This window comes from Notamacropus eugenii, chromosome 2 (assembly GCF_028372415.1).
Source record: "Notamacropus eugenii isolate mMacEug1 chromosome 2, mMacEug1.pri_v2, whole genome shotgun sequence".
NCBI classification, from domain to species: domain Eukaryota; kingdom Metazoa; phylum Chordata; class Mammalia; order Diprotodontia; family Macropodidae; genus Notamacropus; species Notamacropus eugenii.
The window spans coordinates 34,974,327-34,985,698 of NC_092873.1; the positions used below are offsets into that span (position 1 = coordinate 34,974,327).

Genomic DNA, 11,372 nt, shown 5'->3' on the forward strand with positions numbered 1-11,372 from the left:
TTTGTGGAGGACTCAGCCCAGGCAAATCCATGACTGCGTTTGGCTCTGTCCTGCCTTCGGCTTACTGGTAACTCACAGACAGAGAGAATCACTGACCTCAGTTCACAAGGTTATAAAGGTCCCACTCCCTTGATGAATCCTAAAGAAAAGGAAACTGTAGGGTTGGTTTTCCAATGGCATAACAAAGGGAAGATATTCTCCAGTCATTCTGAGGTATTCAGCAAAATTAATTCAACAAATACTAAATGCCAACTAAACCTGAGCCAGCATGTTGTAGTAGAAAGAATGCTGGCCTTAGACTCAGGAAGGCATGAGTTCCAATCTTTCTTCTGCTTAATACTACCTGTGGGACACTGGATGATTCCCTGCACCACTCAGGTTTCCAGCACTCTCTGTAAGGCAGAAAGTTGCAGAGAAGCTGCTGATCTCCATTTGTGGAAGGACAATGTCTTACCATCTCTGTCCTTCAGATTTGTGATCAATCTGAGAAGTGGGAATGATATTGCACTCCATTTGAACATTTCTGACACAGCAAATTTTAGTTTACAGAACAAGTACCTGCAGAAGAAGAAAGTTCAAGGTTTATTATGGCAAGAGAGCTGGACGAGAATCAGAGGACCTGAGTTCAGATTCAGCCTCTGCTCTCTACTACCTCTATGGCTTTGTGACAAGGATGAGGTGAATGAGATGTCCTCCAAAGTTCCTTCCAGTTTGAAATCTATGATCCATCCCATTCCCTTGGGTTTCTATAGCAGTTCTTTTTGAGGGAACACTCAAAACATTTTGTTTCCTCTCTGAAATGAAGGAAGAGAGAAATTGCTCTTCCTATTTTATACCTGAGAAAATAAAAGTGTTTCTTTGCAGGTCACTAAGTGAACTAGTAAAAGTTAATCTAAGTCCTTACTCAAATCTCTTTCTACTCACTTTCCTGGGGATGGCATCATTTGCCCAGCATTCTTGCCATGAGCCTTACCTTGAGTTGGAAGAAATAATTCTCAGTCTGCTCTTCATTCATCTTCAGTCTGGTGGCAAAGAGATCCTTCAGGGTTTGGGCAACATCCCGGGCCATCCTCACATCTCCACAGACACACAAGTGCCCCTTGCCCTGCTGTAGTACCCGGATCACCTCATCTGCCAATCACTGCCTCAGGATATCCTGAACATTGACCAGGGAAGGAATACTAGTAATTTACAGAGAATGGTTTGCTGCCAGGTGAGGTTCCACTTGGATTTGACCTTGACCTTCTAGACACCCTTTCAGCTGGAGTGTGTTTCCCTAGTGTGGCTCCCACATCCCCAAACAGGTGTTGCAGAAGGACATGGTGCCAACCATGGACTTGATGCTAAACTCCCTAGGGCTAAGGACTGATTGTTTATTCTTAATACACAGTTTTCCAAAAGTCTTGATCCAGGTTCAAGCTTTTTACAACTTAAACTTCCTACAACTTAAGTTTAAGAAATGAAAGTTTAAGCTTTCATAAACTTGGGACAACTTAACTGGCCCAGTGGATTGAACAGCAGGCTTGGAATCAGGAAGACTGATCTTCATGAGTTCAAATCTAGTCTCAGACACTTACTAGCCATGTGACCCTACTCATGTGACTTCACCTGGATTGATTCAATTTTCTTATCTGTAAAATCAGCTAGGAAAGGAAATGGGAAATTACTTCACTGTCTTTGCCAGGAAAACCCCTAATGTGGTCACAAAGAGACACATATGACTGAAAACAATGAGCACCAACAACACAAAATTTAAAAATGCATGAATATTATTGGGATGTCCTGTATTTCCAGCATTTGTAATAGAGAGAATTCAGTTTTTGGTCTGAGACAGTGGAAAGGGCATGAAATTCATACAGAAAGCTCACGTTTGAGTCCTGACTATGATACCTCCCAAATTTGTGACTGAATAAGTTATGTTAATCTTTTTGAGTCCCTTTCCTTATTCATAAAATAGGGACACACACTACCTCCTTCATAGGGTTATTGTGAGCAAAATATCGGTGCATCTTTTTTTCAATGGAATTCATATAGAAACAATTCTGAGACAAGAGTTTAATCTGCTATTATACTTTCATAGTTACTTAAACCCAATGCTCCAGATGTATACGGGTTGTCCTGACCTCTCCTGGTTAGACTACCATTGTCAAAAAGATTTCCTGGGAGACTGACAAGGTGTGAATGATCATGCCCATTTTACCAAGAGGGCAAGTCAGGCTCCCAGAGGGGAGTGAAGGTTACTTGTCCAACTTTGCACACCCAACTAGTGTTGAAGTCAGCACTTGAAGTGTGTCTCCTGACTACACTTCCTTAGATGGGAATGTTATAACAACTCCCTCCTGTTTTTCCTTTACCCAGCTCTCCAGAGCAGGGGTTCTGAATCTGCTCTCTGTGAACTTGGCTTTTAAAAAGATTTTGATGATTATATTTCAATATGATTAACTTCCTTTGTATCCTATGTGTTTTATTTGATCTAGTTTTAAAAAAATGATTCTGAGGAGAGGGTGGTCTCTAGGGCGTCCAGGATCCAAAAAATGAAGACTCCTTGGGATAGTGACCAATGCTCTTCTGCTCATGGACACATAGATGGCTGGAGCTTTGGGGTCAGTTTCATGGCAGGATAAGAAAGCCTGTCTAATAGAGGCAGAGCTTGAGAAGATAGGGATGGGGTGAGAGTGTTGCTCAGATATCTAGAATGGGAAGAGATCTCAGAGACCATCTAGTTCAACCTTTCCTTTTAAAGAGGGGAAAACAGAGGCTTAGGGACATTAAATGGGTTTCCTAGAGTTACAGAAGTAATTCCTCTGGTCCCAGAGACAGTGTTTCTTCCATTGTTTCATGCTTTGTAATATAAGGGCCACCCTTTGCATTGGACATTGTTAGAAAACCCAGCTTCATTTGGACTGGCCAGGTTGACGGGAGTAGACTGTGTAGACACCCTGGAGCACCACCTTCTGTATCATCTCCTTCATCTCCTCTCGATACAATTGGTTCACATCGGGATATCGGCATCTGAACACCAAGGTCATGTTGGCAGTCTTGATACTTAGGAGAGGCAACAGCCTGCAGTTACCAAGGCAGGCACAAGAGGGTGATGTGCCCTAAGAAATATTGCGTCATATCTAGTTGGATATAGTGAAATAATAAAGGTTTGACAGAGGGAGAGGGAGAGGGAATCTGGGAAGGGTTGTGATGTTGAAATTCATTTTTATATTCTCTCTGTCTCTCCGTTTGTCTCTCCCTCTCTCCTCTCTGTCTATGTGTGTGTGTGTGTCTCTGTCTCTGTCTCTCTCTCTTTCCCTCTCTCCTCTTTGTCTGTATCTCTCTCCTTTCTCTCTGTCTCTCAGAGTTGGAGGTGGTTTCAGAGGCATTCTAGTCACAGATAAGGCACCTTGAAGACCATATAATCTCATTCTCTCATTCCACAAGTGAGGAAAGGGAGGCACAGAGAAGTTCAGTGACTTCCCCCAGGTCACACAGTTATTGTGTAGCAGAAGTACGATTTGAATCCAGCTCTTTGACTCTAGTCTAAGGCCATTGTTCTTGGTGGTATAGGAGGTGGAGAAGTGGTGATGGTGTGTTTGGGAGGGGGGCTGGGAACTGAGCTGGGCCAGGAGTAAGAACTCTGAAAAAGGGACAGGAGGAGATGGAAGCTGAATGGTATGGGTAATGTAAATTCCTTGAGAGTATTCAGATTCGAGAGTGTTTATCTCCATGTAGGTCCTGATCCAATGCCCTAAACACAGCAGTTGTACGGGTAGTGACTCCTGCTATCCAGGTTGATGGTGTTAATATAACTCTGCTTCTTCTCTCAGGGGCTTTTGGGAAAATGCTATAGTGGAAAGAACCCGAGGGGAAGTGTTGTATAATAGTTAGAGCGTCAGCCTTAGGGTCAAGAAATCCATGATCTAGTTCTGCTTCTGACTGTCAGAAGCTGTGCTCATCAACTCACTTCTCTGGGTCTCAATTGACTACTCTGTAAGAAGGGGATCATCATCTTCCCTCTTCTCCCACAGGCTAAATTTTTTTTTTCCACCAAATAAATGGTAGGTGTCACTTAGGGAAAGGGTCTTGGGATCTTTATCTTTCTTCTCTCCGTCCACCAGTCACTGTTGCCAGAAACTCTGGAAGGAGGCGATTCTGGTACCTGGCCTCACCAAGATGCATGGGTGCCTGGGGTTCTCGGGCAAGTGGAAGCCACTAGCACTAATGTGGGGCAAATAAAATTGAGATTCTGAGCTTCTCAAGATCTATTCCCCTTCACCATCCCAGTTATCCTTCTGTCCTTGCCTGTTTTTCCACCTCATTAAAGTAAATGCAAAGTGAAGAGGCTTGGCCTAATGGCATCGTTCTGTACCAGGGGTCCCAGTCTGTCCTATAAAAAATCCTACCAAAAGGGACTAAGAGGGAGGGAGGAGAGAGAGAGAAAGAGAGAGAGAGAGAGAGAGAGAGAGAGAGAGAGAGAGAGAGAGAGAGACCCATGTCCATTCCTCCAGGTTTGACTTCTTTGGAGGCACTGGAGGGCTAGCAGTATTCCAGATTTCCTTCTCCTGGGCCTTCAGCCCATGTCAGGGGCCTCACCTGCATACAAAACAGGGTACAGTCTCCTGGAGGTTCAGGTTGCTGAGCCACGTGCTGCAGGCCTCATGGTGGGGGGGTCCCTGACCAACTAGGAGAAAAAGGAGAAATTAACCAATGAGAGAGTGAAGTCCCTTAGTCCTTCCCAAGTGTCCAGAATAGACTGGAGGGAGCTGCCACACTGTTTATGACCCTGCAAAGATCACCTGCTCACTCCTTTGAGGCTTTATCTATAGGCCTTCTTAGGAAGAGTGATGTTGTTGACCAGTCAGAGGAAGGGATAATCATACAGAAAGTCTGGAGGCATGAGTTCAAGCCCTGCAGCTGACACTTGGGCAAGTCATTTCCCAACTCCAGCCTTAGTTTCCTTCTGCATACTATGAGGGGGCTGGACAAGATGGTCTCTAGAAATTCTTTCTAGCTCTGACATTCTCTGTTCTAACATTGCAAGTTCCAAGATCATTTCTAGCTCTAACATCCTATTTTAGATCCCCTCTCTCTTTGGCATTCTCCATTCTCCCTCTAAATTCCAATGAAATGCCCCCTGTGATCCTCAGTGCTCTTATCTCTGGTCTGGTAAGTGACCACAGCCACAGTCAGCTGGATCTCCTTGGGGGTGAGGTCCTGAGATGAACTTATGGAATAGTAGTGGGACCTCAGCAGGGACAATTACATGAGCAGGAAAGTAGCTGAGATCTGGATGGAGAGAAACTCTTCCAGCACTTCCAAGAACGTGGGGCTGTTGGTGAACTTCCATTTGTTGTACTCAGAGGTCTGAAATCCAAAGGTGGTGTTAGAGAACCCCTGGAATTCCCCTTGGTTCTGAGCAACCATCAGTCAGAGGTCATTTGGAACTTTAACTAAGCCACTGTGATGGGAGCTCTGCCTCAGGGTGCTGAAATTTAGAGGGTGCTAACAGCATCCAGATTCCACTAGACTAGAAGGTCTATATCTTATGTAAACTTTACTACATCTCTCCTAGGACACAACTCTGTGCACTATGGGGACTGAATAAATTCTCAATAATTGAATTGTAATACTCAGTTCTCTTCCCAAAATTTTTATTAATATTACAAATCAAAAACTATTTAGATTATGAGCCTACTATATGCCAGGCATACTGCTACATTCTGGAGATAGATACAAAGATAAAGGGCTTATATTTTACTAACTCCTTTTTAAATCTGTTTCAAAAATCCTTCTTTCCCACCTCCATCCCCTTTAAGTCCTACATAAACTCAGGTCAGGCATGAAACAACTTTTGTTCACTTTTCTTCCCCGAAGAATATCAATATTCCCTGTAGAATATTTTAACTTTCTTCCTTCCTGTCCTTTCCATAAAAAATTAGGACTATAGTCCAACCATTTTTTGTTTCCTGTATCTGCCTTAAAATGGATAGATCCTGGTAAGCTGAAGCTAGGTCGCAGGAAAGCAGCTTTAGATTAAGTCTTTTGCTCAGGTAGACCCCACTGCAGTGCCCTGAGCAACTTGGTCATTCTCAAAAGACCAAACCATGGAACAGTGAGTCCCCATTGGTCTCAGACCACGACTTCTCCCTCTTGTCCTCTGCAAAATGGCCAAACAACAGAGCATCACGGGGAGTTCACTGGTGGACATTTGCCTTGTGTCCAGTTGCTCCCTGCAGGGAACCCCGAGAAATTTACTTGCCACCAATACAGAGCCCAGTTTGACACTAAATGGGGAGTGCAAAAATTATGGGTAAGAAAATCCACTTAATTTTCCACAGCCTCTTTACAAAACTTGCGTCTTCTAAAGACACTGATGGGGTACCCTAGTGCAGGGATATACACTTGGATTGGAAAAAAAAGTTGCATCTTTATTTTCACAAATGCCTAACTGAAATTAAGCATTTCCTTTGTTGACTTAAAACTAATGTTCTGAGTAGGGTTCAACAGTCTCCAATGGGTCCAGAATACAAATATGGTTAAGCATTTATGCCTTGGTGGGGCTAAGGCATTGAAGATCAACTCTGGGAGGTTATTTCTTCCCCCATGCTTCCATCCCTGTCCATAATCGCATTAGCACCTGGCACAGCACCTCTAGAGGCCTCTTCTCTTCTTCTAAGGTGTTCAGCTGAGCCAATTTACAGAGTAACAGCTGGGTTGGGGGACTAGTGACATCTAGGAAATATGTCAGGGACTTGTTGAGTGAGCAGGGAGGCAGCTTCTTATCACTTATCTACTAGTGACCTGAGTAGAGAAGAAAGGAAATCTTCAGACATGGCCAATACATGACACATCAGAGAGCTTCTGGAGATGCCACAGAGCGGAATGGGGCCATCCTCATAGATGAGAACTAGCCCGCAAGATAAAGAGAAGGACAACTGATTTCTTCCATAGCTTAAGTCCATCACCCAGAGGGATCTGATTTATTTCAGATGACTGTTGTTCAGTCGTTTCTGACTTTCCACATCCCATTTGGGGTTTTCTTGGCAGAGATACTGGAGTGGTTTGCCATTTCCTTCTCCAGCTCATTCAACAGATAAAGAAACTGAAGCAAGTAGATTTGAATTGAATGAAAATGAGCTGTTAATAAAGCCTGTGTAGCCCTCTCATAAGGAGCTGAGGAATCTCAGGTGAGAGAATGTATGTAGGTACTTCACCCACTTTACATGTTAGGTATTATTATCTGGAGAGAAGGTGTGTCCACGGTGGATATTGAGTGAGCCTCAGAGCTAGGAAGAGCTGGGTTCCAGTCCTGCTGGGAAGCCCTGGGGAAGTCATTCAGCCTCACATTGGTGCCCCTGACAAGTCTCCCTGCCTGTTTATAGTAGAACTGTGCTGGTACAAATTTCCACAGGAAGTTTCCATCATCACTGAAATCACAAGTTCATTTCCCAACTCTTCTTTTCAAACAGTATTATCCCATTGACAGATGAGGAGACTGAAGATCAGAAAAGTGAAATCACACCCTTTCAATCTCTCTTTTTCTGACCCCTGCCCAGAGTGTGCCTTGAATGGCTTGTCTCCTTGTCTTCCAGGTATGGATCACCTGTGAAGAACACTCCTTCAAGGTGATTGTCAAGAGGCAGCACCTGTTCAATTACAACCACCGAGTTAAGAGCCTGCCATGTATCAGTGAGCTGGAGGCAGCAGGAGACATCTGTCTGATTCATGCCCAGATGTAATGAAGTATCTTCCACCCACGTGTCCCTGGCCTAATCTGCCCCTGCTGTCCCTGCCATACTTCACCTTCCCAAGCTTATACCTATGCACTCCAATGATCAGGGGTCCCTGCTCTGTCATCTTTCCCACTGGATGCTCAGCAAGGAGTTGTAGAAAAAGTGGACCCCTTGTTGTAGGAGAAAGTGGATCAGGGACACATGTTTATTTTTCCTCAAAGGCTTAGCAAGGGATTTGGTACGTAGTAGGTGCTTGATAAATGCTTGTTGATTGAGAGTGAGGGTTGCTTCCATTCAAGTAGAATGGAAGTTCTATGAAGGCAGGGACAGCTTCATTTCTCCTTGTATCTCCAATGCTTAGCACAATACAAAGTATCTATTAGGTGCTTAATAAATGCTTGTTGACTGATTGAGGGTTGTTGCCATTCAAGTAGACAGGGGAGGGCATTGCCTAGTATTCAGTAGGTGCTTAATAAATGCTTGTCAATGGTTAGAGGGATGGACAGTGCCATCCTCACTGGTAGATTAGTATGCATAAACTGCTTTGCAAACTTTCATTAACTTCCCTTCATTTCAAACAAGTGTTAAGACAAACCATCATACAGACCTTTGGCTCTTTTCCTAAGTGCAAAGTCATTTATTTTCCTAAGCCAAGTCATTTATTGGTAAAGGTAGAATCCAATGGAAGCCTAGGCAACTCCTGAAGGAAGTGCATAGCTGAGAACTCAGTCAATTTCATTCCAGCCTACATCCTTAGTGTTAGCATCACAGCAGAAAGCAAACCCCACTTTTACAAAATAAGAGGAGACGCTGTCCATTGAGTGATGAAGCCCATGTCCTAACCATACCCCAAAGGATAGCTTACTCTACCTGTTTTCCACCCTTGCCCCTCCCCCCTGCTCATGTTCCCATTACCCGGATTCATGGTCTTTCATCTCACTTCCGCTCCCATTTGTAGCAGTTGCTTTTTTGTTGTCAGGAATATACTGGCCCTTTACTTCAAGTTCTCATTGTGTCCCTGTGATCTTTGGCCCTTGAGTCTCAAAATTGTCTCTTCTAAAATAAGGCACTTGCACCCAATGACCTTTAAGCCTCCTTCTCACTCCAAAAACATGATTCCATGACACAGCTTTCAAGAATGAGTTCTCTATCTCAAGTGAATCGGGTGCTGGCTGTGACTTCACCAAACATCCATCCACTCAGTTCCTTCAGATGTGTTTGTCAGTCTCAGGGGTCTGAATAGCCACACAGATCACATTGATCAATAACATTTGCTCAAAGTTAAGTGACTTGCTTTTCCTAAAGTCACACAGCTAGGAATTGTCAGAGATGGGATTTGAACCAAGGTCTTACAGCTTCCAAGTCCCCTCTGTCTCCCTTGTTTGTCTATATATGTCTAATGGACAGGGATAAGGAATGAAACTAGGATTTCATTGACAGAGAGAACTTTTGATGTGTCAACTCCATCCACTAAAGCAGGCCAACACCTTCTCTACAGCTCAGTCTAAGAGTATTGCCCAGAGCAGTGAGAGGTTAAGTTACCTGTACAGCATCACATAGCCCACATGGGTCAGTCATGGGACTTGTCTGTGTATCTAAAATTCATTTTTAAAAATTCATCTCTACGGACTATTCTGGGTAAGCCCAAGGGTCACTTGGGAGCAGAGCTTCTCGCAGATGGGATCAGGGGTTTTCAAATAAAGACAATATAAATAGCTGTGTGTACTAATAGCTGCCCTCTGTCTCATACAACAGTCTGGCTATTGGAAAGCCTGAGAATTAAAGCAGGACACACCCATAGTAAACAGAATTACCATGTATTGCTCCTATCCATGATTACAGAAAAAGTTTGCCTCTCCTTTTAATCTTCTGACCTGTGTGCTCATTTAACCTAAAGGATCTAAATGTGCCTACTCAGCATTTGCGCAAATCTACAGTTGAGTCCTTGTGGGATGAACACATCTCAACTCTCCATTATGTGTCGCTGGGGGAGAAGGTGAGCAATGGATCTGGTTAGGGGTCAGTGTGAAGAGGTCCAAGCACAGGTCTTTGTCCTTTCCATTACCCACCTTCCATGGCAGGTTAGCAGCAACCACAGCTGGCAGGTGGGGCAGGAAGAGGAGATGGAGAAGGAACCAAACTCACTTTGTTCCCTTGGCAGCAGACAGAGGTCATTGGGGGCAGAAGTCAAGGGTGTGGGAAAGGGGGCAACGAGGTCACAGCTTCTCCTTCCCTTTGTGATCTCAGAGAATGAAGTGGCTGTATCTTTCTGAAGCAACTCTAGCTCAGTCCTGCCTCAGCGATCTTGTCCTCCTCAGGTTTTGATGCTGCTGAGTTAGTTCTCACCTCGTAGCGAAAAAGAGACCCAACGATGACCTCATGGTATCGCTTCTGGCTCTTAAAGAGGGAGAGAACAGGAGTAAATGAGTCCCATGGGTCAGTTGCATGAATGGGGGTGGTGGGCAGTGTTGCTTTGGACAACAAGAGGACCACAAAACTCAATGATAAGAGAGTCCTTTGACACAACCAATTTCAGTTCACAGAACAAGGACCTATAGAAGGAGAAAGTGCAAGGTTTCTTATAGCCAGAGAGCTGAGTGAGAGTCAGAGGACCTGGGTTGAGATCAAACCTCTGCTCTGTACTAGCTCTATGTCTTGGGCCTCTCCAATGACAAGGATGAGGTGCATACGATGGCCTCGAAGGTTCCTTCCACTTTGAAGTCTATGATACATCCCCTTCCCTTGTATTTCTATAGCAGTTCTATTCAAGGGAAAACTCAAAATATTTTGTTTCCTTTGTGAAATGAGGGAGAAATTTCCCTTCCCATTTTATAGCTGAGAAAGTGAAAGTGCTTCTTTGCAGGTCTCAGAATGAGGAATTAATAGTTAATCAAAGCCCTTACTCAGATTTCTTTCTACCCTCATTCCTGGGGCTGGCATCATTTGCCCAGCATTCTTGGCATGAGCCCTACTTTCAGTTGGAAGATGTACTTCTCATTCTGCTCTTCCTTCATCTTCAGTCTGGGGGTAAAGAGATCCTTCAGGGTTTAGGCCACATTCCGGGCCATCCTCAAATCTCCACAGATGTACAACTGCCCCTTGTCCTCATGTAGTACCTGGATCACCTCAGCTGGCAATCACTGCCTCAGGGTATCCTGAACATAGTAATTTATAGAAAATGGTTTGTTTCCAGGAGAGATCCCACTTGCATTTGGCCTTGCTGTTCTGCGCACTCGTTCAGATGGAGTCTCTTTCCCTAGTGTGGCCCCCACGTCTCCAAAGGTGCTGCAGAAGGACATGGTTCCAACCATGGACTTGTTGTTAAACTTCCTAGGGGTAAGGCCTGAGTGTTTACTTTTCTTATGTACAAGGAATTGCAAAAGTCTTGGTGCAGGTTCAAGTTTATTATAACTTAAATCTATCATAACTTAAAGTTCTTACACCTTACGCTTCAATAAATGAAAGGTTAAGCTTTCATAAGCTTGAGACAACTAGGTGGCGTAGTGGATAGAGCACTAGGACTGGAGTGACAAAGACTGATCCTCCTGAGTACAAATCTAGCCTCAGACCCTTACCAGCAAGTTACTTCAAGTGGATTCCTTCAGTTTCCTTATGTGTAAAATCAGCTGGAAAAGGAAATGACAAACCCCT

General features: G+C 44.1%; 1 pseudogene; it reads right to left on the reverse strand.

Annotated features, from left to right (window-relative positions):
• Positions 1 to 11,020, reverse strand: part of LOC140522608 (nitric oxide synthase, inducible-like) — a 143,189-nt pseudogene extending 132,169 nt beyond the window's left edge.
• Between the last annotated feature and the right edge of the window lie 352 nt (positions 11,021 to 11,372).